Source organism: Leptonychotes weddellii, chromosome 4, assembly GCF_054177405.1.
Source record: "Leptonychotes weddellii isolate Sample4059 chromosome 4, ASM5417740v2, whole genome shotgun sequence".
Taxonomy (NCBI): Eukaryota; Metazoa; Chordata; class Mammalia; order Carnivora; family Phocidae; genus Leptonychotes; species Leptonychotes weddellii.
In genome coordinates, this window is record NC_138372.1 from 79983714 (window position 1) to 80005179 (window position 21466).

At 36.0% G+C, this 21466-nt stretch overlaps 1 long non-coding RNA gene across 3 annotated transcripts in view; it reads right to left on the reverse strand.

The window, feature by feature from the left end:
* Positions 1–21466, reverse strand: part of LOC115944115 (uncharacterized) — a 220138-nt gene that overhangs the window by 25430 nt on the left and 173242 nt on the right. For all 3 annotated transcript variants that reach the window (XR_014144060.1, XR_014144059.1, XR_014144061.1), the window contains one exon: positions 344–479. This is a non-coding gene — a long non-coding RNA (uncharacterized LOC115944115). The remainder of the gene's footprint in view (positions 1–343; positions 480–21466) is intronic.

Consider the following 21466-nt stretch of genomic DNA (forward strand, 5'->3'; position numbering starts at 1 on the left):
GAGAGTTGTTGCTATTCCTTTCTTCGATCTCCTGTTGAGTTTGTAGGTGTTCAGAATGGTTTGATCCCTATCCAGCTGAATTCCTGAGAGGAGACGAAATCCAGGTCTCCTACTCCTCCGCCATCTTGCTCCGCCCCAAGTCTTATGTTTATCTCCCTGTATCACCTTGTTGTTAGAAAGAACGAGGTCTCCTTCCTCCAAAAGCTTTTCCTATTCAATCAGCTCCATGCATGATATTCTCTTGCCTTAAATTTCTCTCTCAATTGTAATTTCCCCTGTAATGTTAGTATTTAGATATTCTTAAATGTTGCTCGTTAAATAAGAAAAAAAAAAAAAAACTTACTTGATGCCATATCTCCAACTAAATCATAGCATCTTTTCTTCATAATCACAATTCAGCTGTTTAAAGAGTTGCCTATACGCATTCCACTGAATTATCTTCAAATCACCTCTCAGGCCTCAGGTTGGAATGCCTTCAGCTGCAAATAACAAAGAAGAAAAGTTGCTCAGACAATATGTGTTTTTATTATCTCATCTAAACTAAGTCCATAGTTGAATGATTCTAGAATTGGTAAATCCAGTAGCTCAGTAACATCAGGGATCTGGTTCCACTTCTTTGTGATTCTCCTTGCTTTTGCCTAATGGTCAAAAGAAACTTTCTGCAGTTCCAAGCATCAGGTCCCTATAAATCAATGTTCAAACAGGAAAGAAGGGCATGAATTCTCTATAGGAATTTCTTTCTTTTTATCAAGAGAATCCTTCCCAGAAGGCCCCAGGACATTTACCATTACATTTAATTGATAAAAACTTGGTTATGTATTCCACCCTAATCCCATCACCAAAAGGAGAATAAGATAACTTCAATCTTTTCAGTAAAACTAAGTGCCTGATATTTTCACTTAAATGTCCCAAAAGACCTTCAAATTTAACATAAACGAAAATCAAACTCATTTTACACTTTGATCTCTCTCTCTGTATTCCCTATCTCAATGAATGACACCAACATATATTAATTTCCTGAGATAAAAATTTATACTTCATCACCAACATTCAATTAGACACAAAATTGTAGATTCTGTTCTTAGTATTTCTTAGTTCATCTGCTTCTTTCCATCCTAACACCATTAATTTGGTTTAGGCAAGTATCAGGTCTTGGATTACTATAGCTTGCTAAACTGATCTGCTGCTTATCATTTTGCCCCTTCTTATACATTGTCCTCATCCGTTCAGGAATTCATTTAAAAAACAAAGTGGATCATGTCATATCCATCCGTGTAAAGTCATTCAATAGATACTGGCAAACTTAAAGTTCAAACCTTAGGGTATCTGCAGTTCTTTTAATTTAGCCATTGCCAGGGTCTCCAGCTTCATCATTTTCCTAAGGTGGCTCCAATTACACTAAATTATTTGCAGTTCTCCAATGCCCCATACTGTCTCTCAACCATGGTCCTTCACAAATTGCAGCTTCTTTGTAGAGAATGACTTCCCAGATCCCAATCCCACCCATTAGACTTGGCTAACTCCTCCTTCAAGACTCAGCTCAGAAAATTTTCTAACATCTCCCAATTTTTTTCCCCAATCTAGTGTAGGTACCCATTCTCTGTGCCTTCTTTATCATAACACTTCACATTTTGCATTGTCATTATCTACTTTGTCATCATTTTTACTTATTGACTATAAGTTTCTTGAGGCAAGGGCTGTGGTATCCTCTGAACCAAGACAGTACTTAGAGCATAAAGAGTACTCAATAAAAGTTTTCGAATACATTGTGTGACTATGCCAAGTTTTTTGATGCAAAATTGAAATCTCTAGTCCAATAAAGAAAATTTTCCTATGTATAAGACATCTCACAAAAACAGAAAAATTAAGTTGTATTAAATTATACACTATATTGAAAATAACAAAATTGGTACTTTCAGGAAAGTCTGCAGTATGTATACAAAACTATACTATAATAAATCATACTGGAATTACTTCTACCACATTCCTAACTTTTCCATTCTAAAACTGAACTCAACCCACTAAATTTAATTAGGATTTTTAGCTTTATTTCAGTTTAATTTTTTGTTCTTTTACTTTTTGCTTCCACAGTTCATCCCACTCTTATTTGTCATGTACTCTCACCAAAAATTTGTAATTCTACTTAGTATAACTAGTAGGCCTGGGCCCAAGGCTGGGGACCATGATAAATAATTCAATAGATTGAAAAAAACATTACAAGAGTCAGTATAAAAAACCCCTAGAAAGAAAAACAGGTAACCCTCTACATCATGGTAAAATTCTCTAGAATAAAAAAGGGATTAGGGGAATCTTTTATATACAAATTTATTGAGGATTTTAAGTATGCATTTACATTGAAAAAATAATTACTTTGATTAGATTTATGCTTTAAATATGGCTCTTTTTTGATTGTTGCAAGAGAAAATAATTTTCTTTTTTTTTTTTTTAAAGATTTTATTTATTTATTCATGAGAGACAGAGAGAGAGAGAGAAGCAGAGGGAGAAGCAGGCTCCCAAGGAGCAGGGAGCCCGATGCGGGACTCGATCCCAGGACCCTGGGATCACGACCTGAGCCGAAGGCAGACGCTTAACCATCTGAGCCACCCAGGCACCCGAGGAAATAATTTTCATTAGTTAATTAACAAACATAAAATAGTTGTTTACGATGATCCAAGCAGTATGTTAAATATTGATGGTACAAAGATAGTCTAGCTGGGAGAAAAATAAATATAAACATAAAATAAACACACACAAAGATAAATATTTACAATGTTATATAATAGTGTTATATAATAGTGGTACTGGCACTTAAATCATATGTTGCTACCAACGTATATATAGAAAATCTTAGCTTCATTAGTAATCCATTGTGGGTCTGTTATTTTTAAAGATGTATTTACCATCAGTACTCTTTCTTCAAATAATGAATTCTACAAGTTTACTATTCACTATATAAATTATTACAGTTTAAATTATCCTAAGCTTTCTTTTCTGGAACTCTGAACTACCTACACCAATAATATTTGTTGCAACATCAAGTCTCAATTATGTACCAAGCAAAGTGCTTAATCCTCCAACTTGTATGGTCTAATTTAATGCTTAAATTCATCCTGGGAGAAAGTTACTGTCCTTCCTATTTTACATATAAGAAACCAAGGCTCTGTGAGACTAAATTTAACAGTTAAAGCCGCTTCACATTGCAAATATCAGAAGCCCCGAATGAAAATTAATAAGACTAAAAACCTTCCCAGTTCATTTGTAGTCTCTGCCTTTATTGAGCAGCACAATGCTGTGTTCGCTCTGGAATTTACATCTTCTCTTTTCAGCTCAGTGGGTAATTTGAAAGCCTGGGCTAGACAAAACTCTATATAATCTTGTCTTTTCTGCCACAACTCTCTGGACGCAATTGTCCCCTTGTGATACAGGAAGTATATCAGCTGAGGTTCTTGATTATTACCTACCACCTTGCCTCTGATTGTTAGTTTGGGTAGCATTTCCATCATGCAATGCCTCCCATTTCTAGTCCTTCAAACATCATAAATAGCAAGCCTTAAAAGCAAAATTGGCTTTTTGTAGAAAAATTATATTTTCTTTTTTCCCTGCTTCCAGATAGGTCAGGTTTAACTAAGCTTTTTGATTTCTTATAGGTCTTTTACTAAGAACAAAAGGTGACCAACATACTCTAGCATCCTAAATTTTTTTTTACCCCCCCCAAAAAAATCCTGTATTCTTCAGACTTAATAGACTCATTGTTTAAATTCCACGATCTAATACATAATATTCTAAGTAGCTATCTTATTACCAAGAATAAAAATTACCAGTGTCCCAGTCTAGGGGCACCTCACCACTCTATATACTGTTTCTACTCATCCAATTTCAAAATTTTAGAATATATTATTCTAACATTCCCACATTCGGATACCAAAATCTGAGTCAGTGAGAGTTATTTATTATAAACACTAAAGTTTAAGTACATGTATAAAAACCATCCCCAAACGGCTTAAGCCAAAAAGGAATTTATTGCATCATATAACTGAGAATTCTCGAAATGAGGCCTATTTTTGGCAGAGGTGAACACAGGGTACTAACAATGTCATCAGGACTCTTTTACACCTTCTCTAATGGACTTCAATCTCAGGCTACAGATGGCAATGAGGTGGCTCCTGCAGAGCCTAGCCTGGACCTCTCTCAAGTAACTCACAGTGATGGAGCACCACTTCTGTTCTGGCAGTTCCAAAAGAAGCCTCGCTGCCTCTTACTTGGCTCTGATCATGTGTCATGCCCGGGCCTGAGCTAAGCATTGCGATCTGAAGCAGTGAGATCCACCAGTGAACTTTGGATACGTTCTTTCACCCTAACTCTTGAGTCAAGGATGAGGCCCCATCTAAACATGTGGAAAGAGAATGTAGGAGAGATAAGAGACCAAAGTAAAGTTAGGGACTTTGACTGGAAAAGGGAGAAGGGGAGGTAGAAGTCCAATTAACGCCGGGCCACTACACTGAGACTGGAGAGCTAGCATGTGACTAGAACAGAGTTTGAGCCTGCTTAAGTTTTTCTTAGAAAAGCCATTCTGTATCCCTAAATCCAGTATTAAGGGCTTCTATGACTAAATCGATTATCTAATTACCTATATCATTACTGTTTTATATATAATATTTTTTTCAGTTCATCTCCATGCTTGTCAATTTCAAGAACTAGGGCCTTCTTAAGTGTTACCATACCTTAATCTAAAAGGTAATGTCCAAAGAGAGTGCAAGTGAACGTCATGTTTCCACAATTCCAAAGTAATAAAATTATCAAAGTAGAAATATATCTCGATCTTGGCATAAAGTTCCAAAGAAGTTGGGCCAGAGAAGTGGTAATAAAAAGGGAGCAGTGAACTAGTGGTAATCGTCTGAAAAGAGAGTGGAAGCAATATGACTCTTACACCACACAATGAGCACAGACATGAAAAGTGTCCAAATGTGCACTGATATATGTTCTGGAGAATTTAAGACCAAAGCCTACACTGAAATTTGGTGGGACTGCATTAAGGAGAGTTTTTTTTCAAAGTACAAATTGAAACGAGGAAGAGCAAAGTAAAAGTTTGATGAGCTCTTAAATTCAACTGTTTCAGTGATTTGCAAAGGTAGGGCTGGTGGCATGTAAGAAGCTTGAGGATGGGGTACTGGTCATTGTTGTAATTTGAAAAGTATATGCAGTATAACTACTTTAATCAACACACCTAACAATTCTTTTTGGGGGAAAAAAAGCCTTTAATTGGCATCATTTTTCTATTAGGATGAGAAAATATCTTGAAATTAAATCTGAAATGATTTTGGACACACTCACTGCATGGAGAGTTTTAGAAAAGTTTGAAGCTCTAAAAATTGGTAAAGTGTTCTGAAATCTATTGAAGCTCTATCAAATTCTCCTTGGTTCATGGGGCTCAAGAATTAGCTAAATAAGCTACACTGTCACCCAGAGGGACATTCTCTAAATCCTTAAGCAGAAAAAACTAATATTTACATAAGCATGTACAGTTTCAGGGCATCTGTAAGATCCTCCAAATGGCAGATGATATCTTTTATTGTGTGGAAATTTTCTAGTTTAATCAAAGCATTTTGTATTTATATTCTTTTTTTTTTTTTTTTTTTTTTTTTGAGACAGCATGAGCTCAAGTGTCGGTGGAGGGGCAAAGAGAGAGGGAGAATTTTAAGCAGGCTCCACGCTCAGCATGGAGCCAGACACGGAGCTCCAGCTGATGACCCTAAGATCATGACCTGAGCTGAAATCAAGAGTTGGTCACTTAACTAAGTCACTCAGGCACCTCTGTATTTATATTCTAAATATATTAGCTTTCTATGAAAGAAATGAAACTTTCTAAGATCCATTTTAAGATTGTCCTTATAATTTGCTCCTAGCATCTGAAAAACTTCATATATTTCTCTCTAATGTACTTAAATAATTTAAAATGACCTTTAGTAAACACCATTTTAATAATAAGCAACATTTTACAAAGACAATGATAAATTACTTTAAAACGTGTTGGATTGTTCTCTAGCTTTGTATCCCCCCACCAGATGACCCCTCTAATACCTGACACAGAGCTGTACACATAATGAGTGCTAAGTTAATTTTTATGAGATATGATTTAGTGATTCAACACAGGTGGGAAAACAATATATTATGTGCCTCCAGATTTTGCCTTTGTTGTTTGAAGTTGTAAGGTGGGCCACAGCATTTAGTATAGATAACATAGCTACATTGTATGGCTACATATAATGCAGTAATAAGTACAACAAAGTGATACATTAAGTGTAATTGATTCAACAAAAACCCACTGAGCTTCTGTCATGCAACAGACAGTATGCTAAGAACTGGGAATATACTAGTAAACAAAGCAAAAACTGTGCACTCAGATGTGATGGGCTACGAGATGAGCAATCTGTTAATACAGTGTGTTAGATGTTACACTTTTAAAAATATTTGTCTAATTTCTTGTTAAATTTGGGTTTTTTAATAAGAAAAGAAACCCAGTATAGATTTCTATTGTTTTCCTTAATGGCTCAATTTAGAATAGGTTTCCATTTGTTTGAAGTAGTAATCTTGAGGATAGAGTGTTTCCCCTAATCTAAAAGAAGTTCCCATATATTTATTACAATATCACCTGTATTGTGAAACAGTTACAAAAAATACGTTGCATAATCATAATAATCACTCTTTCATTTAACTAATAGACATTAGTATTGTTGCATGCATTAAAGCTGCTTTTCTTGTACCTCTTTTCATACTGCTGTCGTTACTTTAGGAGACTTACATGACTTTTTGGAACCTGGGTAAAATTTAGATTTATATATTATAATTTCTTACACTTTTTTTTTAAAGATTTTATTTATTCATTTGAGACAAAGAGAGAAAGCATGGAGAGAGGCAGAGGGAGAGGGAGAAGCAGGCTCCCCGCTGAGCCAGGAGCCCGAAGTGGGGCTTGATCCCAGGACCCTGGGATCATGACCTGAGCCGAAGTCAGATGCTTAACCATCTGAGCCACCCAGGTGCCCCTATAATTTCTTACACATTGTTTTTTTTTTTTTTTTTAAAGATTTATTTATTTATTTATTTGACAGAGAGATAGAGAGAGAGAACAAGTAGGCAGAGAGGCAGGCAGAGGGAGAGGGAGAAGCAGGTTCCCCGCCGAGCAGGGAGCCCAATGCGGGGCTTGATCCCGGGGACCCTGGGATCATGACCTGAGCCGAAGGCAGCTGCTTAACCAACTGAGCCACCCAGGTGCCCCAATTTCTTACACATTGTATTGGGAAATTGGCATAGAGCAGAATATCGTCTTATATTTTGCTACAGCTAATCCAGGAAATGTGAAGTGAATAGGATTGTAGTTTACTGAAAAAAGCCCTGGATCGGAAGTCAGAAATTCTGTGTTTAAGATTTACCAGACTGCTTTCTTTAGCCTTGCACAATCACTATATTGCAGTTTTACATGGACTCTTATGTTGCATTGCTTATTACATTTATACAGTATCTTTCTATCAAAAGAAACTAACCTTTTACAACATAAAATATAAATAATAGCAATGTTTTTAAATTACCAATAGGATTATGTCAAGGAATAGAAATGGAATAGGTCACATCTTGAAAGTTACTGTGCCACATTTTTTATTGGACTCAGTCTATTCCAGGAACAGAAAAGGAAAAAAAAAAAAAAGCCACACTTTTTTTCTGTGTGCTTCCCTCTAAGCTATATTGCTAATATTCTCTAGGAGCACACAAGTCCAACATTGAGAAGTCGGTGTCTTAGAACCCACTGTTCTTCCCCAAATTTCTTTTTTCTCCTGGAAGTATTATGGATTGTGGGGGGAAAGTCTAACCATTTGGAACTTTCTACACATAAGCTGTTTATTCATTCATTCCACAAATATTTGTTGAGCATCTTCTATACGCTCACATTCTAGTCAGGGAATACAAAGATGAAGAGGTCACAGTTCATGCCGTCAAGTATCTCACAGTCTAACAGAAAAAATAAAGTTTATAAAACTATTATTTTTGAGGTTTTTCTTTTGATTACTGTCTAGAATATGAGAATAGCACTGCTCTATGGGGCTGTCAGGACAGAAAGGTCAATCTATTAGAACTAGGGGCATGGAAATTCTATCAAGAGAACAGTAAGAATTAGTAATACACACACACACACACATACACCCCCTACAACACCCCTAAGCCTACACTCAATATGAACATAAATTCAGGAAACAAGAAATACACTGAGGAACAGAAGCTCGTGTTCATGAAACTTTTTATTTAAGGCATCTAAATAGCTTGGAACTGTTCTATAAAATATGTGGCTTATGAAAAATAAAATATACAAGTATAATTAAACAGTGATGAACAAATATTTCTCTTTCTAATAAATTTTGAAAATGTATTAGAAAAATTTTGTATGGTGGCTTTAGAAATATTTAAAAAATGAAGTGGATCACTGAAATGCCTAAATAATTGAATCAAAAACTACTTTCCTTAACTCAATTTTGCTGGTTTAGATCTCAGAATTCTGGTAACTTTAACATCAGGGAATTATCCATATTTTTATTCTCAATTACCTTTGAATAAGGTTCCAATAGACAGCTCAGGTAGGTATTGGCTGGTGAATGCAGAAAATATTTTTGTCTGTGTATTTGTTTTGGGGAGAAGAGGTTAAACACTTCTCAGAGAATCAGCAAATCAGCTGCTTGGTAATTTTACTCACGAACTCTTGGAAAGGATTACTTTCTTACAACGGTTTCAGTAAAGATTTCTTCCTAAGATTCCAGCCAACAGTACTCCTCAGTCAGGTATGCTGGACATTGCTGTGAATACTGGGAAATAAACCAAGAAGAATAAATTATAACCTTAAATTTTAAGCCAAGATACACACCACTGTAAAATACTGCTCTGTAATGTTTGGCTCATGTAAAGAAGGTGTACCCTTTCAATTCACTGGAAATATGGCTGAACCATATTTTTAGATAATTTTCTGATTAATTCCCATTTCTAGGTGAGGAATAATACAATTATAGTGGTCATCTTAGTACGTGATTTTTCATGTCCCTCTCCCAAACAGTTCTCTTTCACCTCCTTTTGATATCTCACACCCAGGGTTCTTAACCTGAGTCCTCTCCTTCTGAACCCTTCAACTTCTGTGTTTCCCTCTTTAGCTTAGGAAAATGTAGTCTATTATCTTCAGTTGGGTTCCTTAGAATCACACCCTGAGAGGGTCCCATAGGAGTGTGTGTGTGGGGGGGTGGGGGACCTGCTAGAGGAATGAAAAGGGAAGGTGGCCTTGTAAAGGTCCAATACTAGCAAGTCCTGTGGAAGGTACCTTTGACTCAATATTTCAAGGAAACTCTGGAAACAGCATAGATCAGTCATACGTCAGAGCCGTCCTTACCAAAAGATGCGAGAATTAAGCCCTACTACTTGTCAGTCCTTTGAAGGGCTGCCCCAAGGGGCAATAATTCCCAGGCATTTCTGGTTCTCAGGCAGCATAGGCTGAGTTGGTTCAAACAGCCTGAGGATAGTCCTCCAAAAAAGATAAGTGGGAGGTAAGCCCACTGGAAGCCTGTGCACAGAAAAGTAGCAAAGGGATCTAAGGGGACATGGGTGGAGTATTGACAGTGTCTGCGTCCTACAAGTAATCACTGTCAAGTATTTTAAAGTATACTTTAGACTATCAGAAAATCAGGGTCTATTCCAGCATCTGTCACTAATTAACTAAGGATTATTTGGTACTGATCTTATATTCTCAGTTGTGTTAGAACTCTTCTGATTTAAGACAATGAAACAGAAAGCCAACATAAACCAGATTCGTCAAATAAAGGGTAATTTGTCAGTTCGTATAGTTACAAACATTGTATTAGCTAAAGACAGAGCTTTGTCTTATGAACCAGAGGAATTAGAGGATATTAATCAATACTACTTTTCTCTCTCATCTCTACCTTTCTTTGTATGCCAGATTCACCTTCTTCCATGTACTAGGCAGCATTGCCTGTCAACTCTTGACTTCACCCCTCACAATTTCACCCTTCTTTTCTCATGGTTCTCATTTTAAATTGCAGGGAAGGAAAGACTCTAATTGGCCAGGTTTGATCAAAGAATTTACTGGCTGTAGAATTACTGTGGCCGGAGAATGAGTTATTATATTTGTCCAGCATAGAACATGCAACCATCTTAGAGAGATCCTTGTGGCCAGCAAGATGAGATCATGTAAGATTATGGCAGCTCTGATTTGGAAAATATGTAAGAGAGGGCAAAGAATAATTCCCCGAAAGAAAATAGTCAGGTCCCAGAAAACATAAGATAAGCTGAGCAAAGCAAAAATACATTTCAATATCACATGAGCATCAGTTTCCTCATTAATAACATGAAGTTTAAAATATTTGTTATGTTTATGTCACAAAATTATTCTAAGTATTAAATATGATTTATCAGCAGAAGTGCTTTATAAGTTATAAAGTCTCATTAGTGAGCATTATGTGACACTCACATAGAATGTTGAAACTTCTCTTATACCTGTTCATCTAAAATATGTTTTTATATTCCTGATAAGTACAAAGAGGTGAAGTAAGAATCAAGCAAGACCCTAGAGTTTTCCATCCTAGATTTTGTAAGTAAAATCCAGGTTTAATCTTCCTAAAAAATTGAGAAGTATAAGTCTTGGTAGCCACCGGACTTCTTTTGAAGACAGGAACAGGAGAACTATTTACAGTGGGAAAAGGAAGAAGCAGCTAGGCTCCTCACCATTATTTTTACAAAAGGTATTAGGCATATTATTCTAAGAGTAGAAAAATCATCAGGATATCAACTCACAAGCTGGCATATTGCCTTTCTTGAAACAACAGTAACAACAACCTCCAGGAAGCCAAATAAACAATTCTTTTCTTCAGGGGAAAAAAAAAAAAGGAAGGAAGAAAGGAAGGAAGGAAGGAAAGAAGGAAGGAAGGAAGGAAGGAAGGAAGGAAGGATGGGAGGGACGGAGGATGGGAGGGAAAGAGGAAAGGGTAGGAGGGAGGGAGGAAGGAAAGAAAGGAGAGAGGAAAAAAGAAGACAGAAAATAAATGTTTTGGATTCTTTCTATACTTCTCCTAATTACTCAGGCTAAAACTTCTCCCACATACAATTTTGTTCAACCAAACTCATGGGCTTTCCTGAAGATTTCCTCTGACCTGGCTATATTGGTTGTTATTCAATGCTGAGAGAAAGGTGATAACACAGTCCTAACCATTAAACTGGGAGGTAAAATATAAATTTCTCCCTTTCAATATGTCTTCCTTTTTATTTCCAAGCTCTACTCCCTTTACTCCAGACTTTACCACATCATGCTTATATTATAGCAGTAACACTGAATGGGTCTTTCTGCCTCCAGTATTTCGTTCAGCTAACTCCCAGTCAGACTAATTTTTCTAAAATAATTTCTGTACCATATCATTTTTTCTTTTTTTTTTTAAGATTTTATTTATTTATTCATGAGAGACAGAGAGAGAGAGAGAGGCAGAGGGAGAAGCAGGCTCCCAAGGAGCAGGGAGCCCGATGCGGGACTCGATCCCAGGACGCTGGGATCATGACCTGAGCCGAAGGCAGACGCTTAACCATCTGAGCCACCCAGGCGCCCCCCATATCATTTTTTCATAAGAAAAAAATATACTGTGTCTCTAAAATTGCAATAGGATAATGTTCATTTACTGATTAAATTTTAGAGCTGTGGGGAAACTTAAAGAGTTTGCACTGAATTCAAATCAATTTTGGATAACTTTTTTTTTAAAGATTTATTTATTTTAGAGAGAGAGAGAGCCGTGAGTGGGGTGAGGGGCAGAGGGAGAGAAGCAAACTCCCCACTGAGCATGGAGCTGAGGTGGGGCTCAAAGATGGGGCTTAAGGTGGGGCTCCAGTGGGTCTCCAGTGGGGCTCTGATCTCATGACCCTGAGATCATGACCTGAGCCAAAATCAAGAGTCAGTCCCCTAACCAACTGTGCCACCCAGGCACCCCAATTTTGGATAACTTTTGCTCACAAATAAGGCTAACAACTAATAAGCAAAAAATAGTTAAGACAAAATTCCTGGATGCTAGATAAATATTGTAGGAAGATCAGTGCTCTTTATGTTACACCCACTGAGGAACAAAATAAAAATTTTGAGCAATCATAGAAACCTAAGTGAGAAACAAAATGAAATAAAATTTGATGTATATGAGTAAAATATTGGGAAACTGAAGGCTGGAAGATCAATTAGGAGGCTAGAGCAACTATCTAGGCAAAAATTAATAGTAGCCCAAATTTAAATGGTGGCAGTGAAAACGGAAAGAAAAGTGCAGGTGCAAAAGACATTATGAAAGATAAATTCACAGAACTTGATGACTTAGCCAAGGAAGAGGGATATGTAAAAACTATTCTGAGGTTTTGGGTCTGCGAGAATAGTGATACATAATACATCAGAAAACCGAAAAGAGGAGTAAATTTGTTGAAGTGTCTTAAGAAGGAATTTTGTGTTCCATTTTCAACACATAAATATTCTTCAACTGGGCATCTGTTGTTCTGCCCATTCACCATTCACTATGTACCTGTTAACTGCATATACATTTTTCTATGACAAACCAGTGCTCCTTTATCCTCAGTTGATGCCTCCTCCAGCTACAGAATGAGCCATCAGTCTTCCAGTGAAAGCAATGATTTTTCCCAGATCCAGTGATTAATTCAGGGGCACACATGACCCAGTTGGAGGCAATTTTACAAAATGAGATTTTGCTATAACAGTTGGGAAAGAAACAAGTGCTTTTTCCACTGGCTTCCCAGCAGTTAGCATGGTATAATTGGTGAAAATGAAGGCAAGCCAGCAAAAGGCAATGCCAAAAATGGAGAGAGCCTGGTTCCTGATGACATCCTTTGAACCTTTTTTTGTTTTTAAGATTTTATTTATTTATTTGAGAGAGAGAGAGCTCACAAGCAGGGGAGGGGCAGAGGGAGAGAGAGAATCCCATAGTGCAGAACCCAATGCAGGGCTGGATCCCACCACCCTGAGATCATGACCTGAGCCGAAACTGAGTCCGAGGCTTAACCAACTGAGCCACCCAGGCGACCCTTGTTTGAACCTTTAATTCAAGTCCCTTACACGTTCAGTATATGAGACAACAAATTCTTTTTGGCCTTAAACAAATTAGGCAGAGACTCTTGTCCTACAATAAGAAAGCATGACAATTGCTCTATAAAAGCTGTATGCAAAAATGGAACTCCTTATCTTAAAAACAAATTGAGAAGAGAGGAGGAGGGAGGAAAGAAAATAAGAGCTTCCTGGAAAACTAAATCTTATCTTTTACGGGGAGCAAAGATACCTATTTGCCCATTTTTAAAGGTGAATACCTGTAGAAATTTTTCTCAATCTTTTCTCATCTAAGTACATGTCATAGTTCTGTGGACATGTGCATTTGCTAAACTATGTCATTACATTTATTTTATATTGCAATCTCCCTCAAATCCATAAGTAAGTCCTTCTTTGACATGTGTTCTTTCATAAGCCCACAAATTACTACTGGAGGGGTAATAGTATATTCCCTCTTTGGAGTTTTGGTATTTCCAAAGAGTGCCATTTCTTCATTTGTACCCTGCCTTTTCCATTAGAATTCCAGAGAATGAAACCCCAGAATCAAGAGTAAGAAGATGAATGCTTGAGTAACTGGCATCATCAGCACATGTGGTACGCTTCATTTGATACTTTCTTTAAAAAGTAAAACCAAAGTCTACATTTTTTACTAAAATAACTAGTTCTTGTCTTTCCAGGAGCTGATCTGTTTTTTTATTTTAATAGACCACTGTTTTTCTTTTAATAAATTATTTTTCTTACTTAAGGAAATAATTTGCTTGCAAAATATATTACCATAATTAAATTAATGTAACATTTAGTTATAATTAAACATTATATTAAACATTTATATATCATATTAAATATATTTATAATTAAAGATTTTAATTATAGGTGCACCTGGGTGGCTCAGTTGGTTAAGCATCTGCCTTCAGCTCAGGTCATGATCTCAGGGTCCTGGGATGGAGCCCCATGTCGGGATCCCTGCACAGTGGAGGGCCTGCTTGTCCTTCTCCCTCTACCCCTCCCCCTGCTTGTTTTCTCTCTCTCTATCTCTCTGATAAATAAATAAATAAATCTAAAAAAAAGATTTTAATTATAAATATGTAATTAAATAAATATAATTATATACATCCTAGAATGAATTAATAAAGAAAAATATGTATAAAAATTTTTTGCACATATATATTATATAGTCTGTTGTTAATATATATTTTATGCTAAAACAGATTTTCTTGTTTATAGAACTATATTTTGCAAATAAAAGAGAATGATGATAGTTACTGTTCAATTACTTTTCAATATAAAGATCTTTCTTTTCTTGTCTTTAATGCAAAATAGTACTTAATATTTAAATCAATCAATCAGGAAAAAGTATTTATTGAGTTTCAATTTTTCAGCATTACAAGATATTTAGAATAAATATATCATAAAGCCCCTTTATTACCAAATTCAAAATGTAGTTAGTAATAGAAAATAAATGTTAGAATTAAGAAGGCAACATTAAGCTGCAGAGAAAACATTGGCACATACATAAGCTAAAACAGCCAAAATACAGACCAGCAACTTTTTAACCCTTTCTACAGACATCTCAACATGTGCACAACAGAATTTCTGATCTTTCCTTTAATGCCCATTCCCAACAAAAGCTGCCTAAAGTCACCTTTGCCATGTTGACTCCTTATCATTCTATTTGTTCAGATCAAAATTCTTCATGCCATCTTTAAATCCACTCTTTCTGTCATATCCACAACTAATCTGAAAGGAAATCCTATTGGATTCACCTGCAGATTATCACTTTTTTTTTCAGATTATCACTTCTTGCCACTCTTTTGCTCCCACCATGGTCTGAGCCACCACATCTCTCATATGTGTTACTGTTATTGAAGTCACCTTCTAACTGATCATTCTGCTTCTGCCCTTGTTCCCTTATGATCTATTCTCAATGCAGTAGCCAGAGGTATCCTTTTAAAACTCATCAGATAATTTCATTTCTCTGCACAGTAAAAATCAAAGTCTTCATGAAGGATCACAACGTTTTATAGGACCTGTTATTGTCATGACCACATCCACTCTTTACTCTTCCCCTGTCCAAGGAGGCCTCTTTGCTGTTGCTCAAACATATCAGGTAACAACCCACCTTAGGAAATTTGTGCAAAGCTTCTATTTATTGGAAAGTTCCCCATTCCCTTCATCTTCTTCAAGTTTTTTTGTTTTGCTTTGTTTTCAGTTGTGATCTATTTAGTAAACTGTACTCTGATCATCCACTTAAAATTGCACCTCCAGAAATTTTCAATCCACCTTCACTACACTTTATTTTTCCATAGTACTATCATCTTCTTTCAAAATATTAAATAGTCTACCTATTTATTTTGTTTATTGACTGTCTTTTCTGGCTCTCACATAAGCTCCAGAAGCGGAAGAGTCCTTGCCTGTTTTGTTCACTGACTTATTCCAAGAACTTAGAACAGATGCCCAATAAATATTTTTTGAATGAGTTGAATCAATGTTGCATCATGCTTGTAGAGGCTAAAGCATAGATTTGGAATCAAATTATACTACTTCTCATTTAACATTTTTTAACATTTTTTTCCTGAAAGAATTTATTTTTTAACATTTTATAAAGTCTTAGTCATTACAGTAACAGCATATGGTAGATAATGTTATCCCACTTACACATGAGGAAACTAAGTAACTAAACTAAAACAAGATCACATAACTAATAAGTGATAAACCTAGAATTTGAACTCAATGTTATTTGAGGCGAGAACTGGGCATACTTAACACTCTGTCATGCTACCTTTACTGAGTATCTCTGGGCAAGCCATTTACATGCTATGAGCTTCTTTTCTTTCATCAGTTAATAGGGACACCAGTGCTCCCCATATTTGTAATATTTTCCTGGCAAATAATAGGCAGTCATTAAATGACAATAACCTTTTAGTCCTTCCCATACTTACAGTAAGAGATATCTCAAGCAAGCTCAATCCTTATAGAATGTATCTCTGTCTTTAAAAGACACACTGGAATAAGGTCAGGGCTCAATGTAAAGGATCAAGAAACTTGCTTATTCAATTTTAATTTAGAACTTAGGCTAGAAAGTCAAAGTTCTTCCTCAAAGAGCAGAACTAAGCTCTAGTGAATAATAAATCGGCTGTATTCCAGAATGTTCTTTATGCATATTTCTTTAACCAGGCAGCCAAGATCACAGGGACCTTGGGACAGATTTAGTGACTTAGAGAACTCTCTCACAGACCCTGATGGAGAGCCAGGAGCCCCAAGTCCCCATTCCACTTGAGCACTTACCCACCAGGTACTCCTGAGTACATCATCTATCTGTGCATTAGGCTATAAATGAAACTCATAGAGCTAATGCTCACATAGTGCTGACTCCGTGCCAGACATTCTCCTTGTATCTCAGCTCCTTTGATCCTCCAGACAGCTCTCCAACAAGGAAAAAGAGACATCACTGAGGGTTGGGGTCACCAGAAATGATGACAAGAAAGAGCTGATTTCTGAAGGACAGAAATTTTCCATAAGCAGAGAGGCAAGATTATATTTCCAGAGGAATGACAGCATTGATGCTGTGAGTTAATAAACATGCACCAAGTATTGGTTAGCAGACACCTGCTAATGCTATGTGCATTCCAAATATATATATGAAACATGATTCTTAATGGAAAAAAAGTTTACAGATTTTACAGCCTAGATGGAAAGAAAGACAAGGTGACACGTAATCATTGTGTAGGGCCAACTGTGCCAAATATTATAAAAGAAACTCAACAAAATGCTTGGAAGCAAAAAGACAGGAAATATCCATTTTTTTAGTGAACATGAGAGAACATTTTATAAAATAAATGATATATAAATATGAGAGGCAATGAGGGTTTTGATTAATAAGGATAGATGTAAGGGCATTCCAAGCAGAGAAACAATCTTAGTATGAACATGGTTGTGTAATAAATGGTGTACGGGAGAAAGTCCTCCTTGCAGTTCAAGCAATTAATCCTACTTTACAATTGCCGTGTGTGTGTGTGTGGGCGGGGGGGAGAGGGGGGGAGAGAGAAAGAGAAATACAGACTTAGTAGTCATTGTACACATGAAATTATCACTGAGGAGAACCCAAGAACCAAGAGCTTGCTGACATATTCTCTCTCTTCTCTCTCTAAATTGCCACATCATAAGTACTTCAGTTTTCAAGGAAACACAGCTAGACTCATTGATCCCACAGTAAAGCAAATTTATTCCTAAAGGACCAAAATAAATACAACGGCTTTAATCAGTTCTAAGAAAACATACTCAGCATACCCCTCCTCCCCCTTCCTCAAGCGCATTTGAGGCAGTGCAAGGTCTAAGTTTGAGCGGATGGATTTCAGTGCAAGTAATTACAAGCTGCAGCACAATTTCCTTAAAATGACACACATACTAGACAAATACTTATTTGTGGTTATAGAGTGGGTAAAGTTACTATAAAAATAGTAGCACACCTTATAATAGTGCTGTATGCCATAATTTACCTTTGCTATATCTGAAGTGTCATATCTTGTTCCAGACTTAATATTTAGTAACTAACAATTTAATGTACAAATCTCCAGCCCAAGAAGCAGAATAATTAGAAGAGGCAAGCCCCCCTTCTTACATGGAAAACATATAGGGGACCATGTAAAATGCCTGAGGACTATACAGAAGAGAGAAGTGATTTTTAGTTATGAAAAATGTGAGGCAATTTTCAAATAACTCATCAAATATGTAGTAAACTCAATGCAGATATGTAGAAAGTATATGAAAGTAAATGCCATGAGCACTCTTAATTTGATGTATATATGTCTTCTAGAAGTAGGATTAAAACCTAATTACTGTGAAAAATGCACTCAAATCCATCATAAGTTTCATCCACCAAAGGTCAATGTGATAACAGAATATGGTCAGTCTTTCTGACTTAGGCTTTGGAGAAAAATGAGCATTGAGGCAATTGCTCTTCTTTTTTTTTTTTTTCTTTTTCACCATCCAAAATAAGTATCTCATTGAATAGCAAACAAAACTAATAACAAAACAAAAATATCAACAACAAACACATTTCCTATGCTATAGAAAGTTTGGAGATGTTGGGGTTGATTAAATGATGGGTGATTCAACAAGAATCGCCCAAAGATTTGGCTCTAGTTTGTAATTTATTAGGAATATTCCATTTCATTTGAATAGTTTATTTGAACTTTCTGAACACCAGGTTTACCACACAGCAAAGGGTAAGAGGCTAGAATTCAGCTCACTCCAAAATGTCAGAGCTCATAAGACTCTGAGGGCACAAGCTATTTCTGGCCTTTATATGAGATCTATCAGTTAGAGGTGATATTTTGTGGGCTTTTTCAAGACCCATAAGTGTGTTGGGGACTCAAAAATGAGATTCATAGCTTAGATAATAGAAATCAAGTACAGACACTTTTGCTAATATTCCCTTGTTTTCCATTGTTTTGCCTTTTATCATTGTGGTCAAGAACTGCAAAAAGGAATGCAAAAACAGCTCCTATCATAGAGCCTTGCACACTGAATTCAGGAGGGAGGGAAGGAAAGAAGGAATGAGGAAAGAAGAAAGAGAGAGGCAAAAGAAAAATTTCTACCAAGCCAGAGAAATATTTAGTGAAGCATCCCACCAAGAACTACAAAATAAAGGAAATAAGATTGCCCTATGAAAATTAAATGTTAACATCATCTTGTAATCCCTAAGAACAGGGATAACCAAATTCACTTAACAAACAAAATGGTTCACTCATATAAAGTCTATTAACATTTCTAAAGTTTTAATAACATATTTGAAGAAAGATCTAATTAATCAGAAGAGCATTTACAGTCAAAAATCAATAAAAGGGAGAGTTTGGAAAGCAAACTGAATAAGGATTGTCTGGAGAGTTTTCCCATGGACTTTGATCATATTCAACTGAGGAAATGGATGCATAAGACTATCTTCGTCCAACACCCTTTAACGAAAGAATGAACTAACTAAACAATCCTTTTGTTTTGTTTAACCTAATGACATTACATAAACTTCTGATTAAAACGTACAGCCCCTATGTAGGCTGCCCATAAGATAAAATGTAAAAGTGCCACTGAAGCAACACAAGGAGAGAAACTTTAAAAGAAGGATACTAAGAAAGTTTAATGAATTGAAGATATTATAGATGGGGAAAAAACAAAATGTTTAAAAATGTCTCCTTTTGGGCCATCAGTAACCTGAACACAAACCATTTCAAGGAGGTAGTAGAGCTAAAAACCTGACTTCCATGAACTGTGGAAGGAGAGTTCAGGAGACAAGTGCCAGCAAAGGTAGACAAATTTTCAGTGAGCATTACTGTGAAGGAAGGACAAGAGTAGTATCTAGATGTGGGAAGGCAAGGAATCAGGGTGGCAATTAGCCAACTTCCAAATCTGAATAGAAAAATGATTTGGTAACAATACAAACAAGACTTAAGGCATGGAGGTGATTAGTCGATAAAATTTAAGCGTAATATCATCCCTTGTCTCTGTGAATTAGATCATCTGTTATAATTAAGAGAGGTTTTCACTTAAACAGGAATATAATTGCTCTTCCTCACAAAAACCTACTAAAATTCTTTTATAGGAATAAAGGTTGTTTTTAATGGGAAGGCAGATAGAATGAAAAAGCAAAGACAACAGCAGTAAAGTGATCAAGGAAATGGAACTTTATCATAGAAGAAGGATATATAAGATTGTCAGAATAATGATGAAGGGACTTCTAACACATTAGTGCAGAGTTTTTAGAAATCAATCAATCCTGGTAGAAAAGAAAGGCTGGGGTATCCAGGAGCACTGACATTGTAGATTAAAGACAAAGAGGTGATAGATAGATAGCAAGAAAGAATACAGGTAGATAGAAAGATATGAAGATAGATGCAGTGATAGATTATTTGATGTGGTTGACCATTTGGTGATGTTTTGTAATTCTTTCAGATTTGGAAGAAAATTACTAGCTAGTAAATTGAAACTTAAGCAAATGCTTAAGTATTTACAAATTCTAAAAAAATAAAAGTTATTCAAGAACAGAAATGTCACCATGGATCACTATGTGGTTCAGCTTAAATAATATTTGCATATTCATAGGCATGTAAACACTGAGCACTTATTTAAACAAAACTTTTAATAAATTATACTGAGAGTATAGTACAGAGGAAGTGTGTGCATGTGTGTGGGTGTGAGTGAGAGAGGGAGGGAAAGAGAAAAGGAAAAAGAGAGAGGGTAAGGGAGAGTGAATGTGTTTTGGACAGATTATCAGCATGTGTTGGCGAGTTAAATACTCAACTTCACAATAGGAAAACTGTAGAGTTTAAAAAACTTTTAAATTAAGAAATGGCACTAAAGTATATTTATTTAAAATTAAGAGGTCTAGTCTCAAAAACTAGAAGTTAAAAATTGTTTTTGTAGAGTGGGACTTGGGGTTAGGCAGTGGATAGAACAGAACTACTCTTATCATTATAAGCCTTTCGCTACAATTTGACTTATTAAACCATGTTAAGTATATAACTTTGATTAAAATAAAAATTTAATTTAAAAGAGTGAAGGAATAATTTCAAAGCTTTCAGGGAGCAGAGTTAGAGTTCTAAAGAGTTTTTTTTTAAAGATTTTATTTATTTGAGAGAGAGAATGAGAGAGAGAGAGCATGAGAGGGGGGAGGGTCAGAGGGAGGAGCAGACTCCCCGCTGAGCAGGGAGCCCGATGCGGGATTCGATTCCAGGACTCCAGGATCATGACCTGAGCCGAAGGCAATTGCTTAACCAACTGAGCCACTCAGGCGCCCGAGTTCTAAAGAGTTTTAAAGCATGAGAAGGAAAATGAAAATACCTATAAAATTGAGAACAAACGTCTTACCCTTGTGTTAGACTTTAAAAACAATCTTAACCTATATTTCCATCAATATCTACCACAGGCTTAAAAAGTGTACCTTAATATCTAAGCACATTAGATTGTTTGCTATACCCAAAGATGCCTTCAATCACTAACGTAAAATCACTCCTTCTCTATCTCGATCTGTCAAAATTCTAGCAGTCCTTCAAATATTGTCTCAGTGCTATTTCCTTTTTCCCTCCCATTCTCAACTGTATGGAATATTTTCCTCTGTGATCCCCACTGAACTGTTACTGAATTTACATTGTCTCATCTCCTATATTTTTTTGTATATTTTTCTCGTTCTAAGCTGCTTAAATTTTTAGGCTGTGTTACTTATTTTGCATCCCTTGGATTAACTAACAAGACATTTAAAGATATATTAGTCACCTCATGGCTGTGTAGAATTAAATTGAAATCTGACAGGTAATTCTCTTTGTTTTTAAGAGGAATATTATTACATTGCTTTTA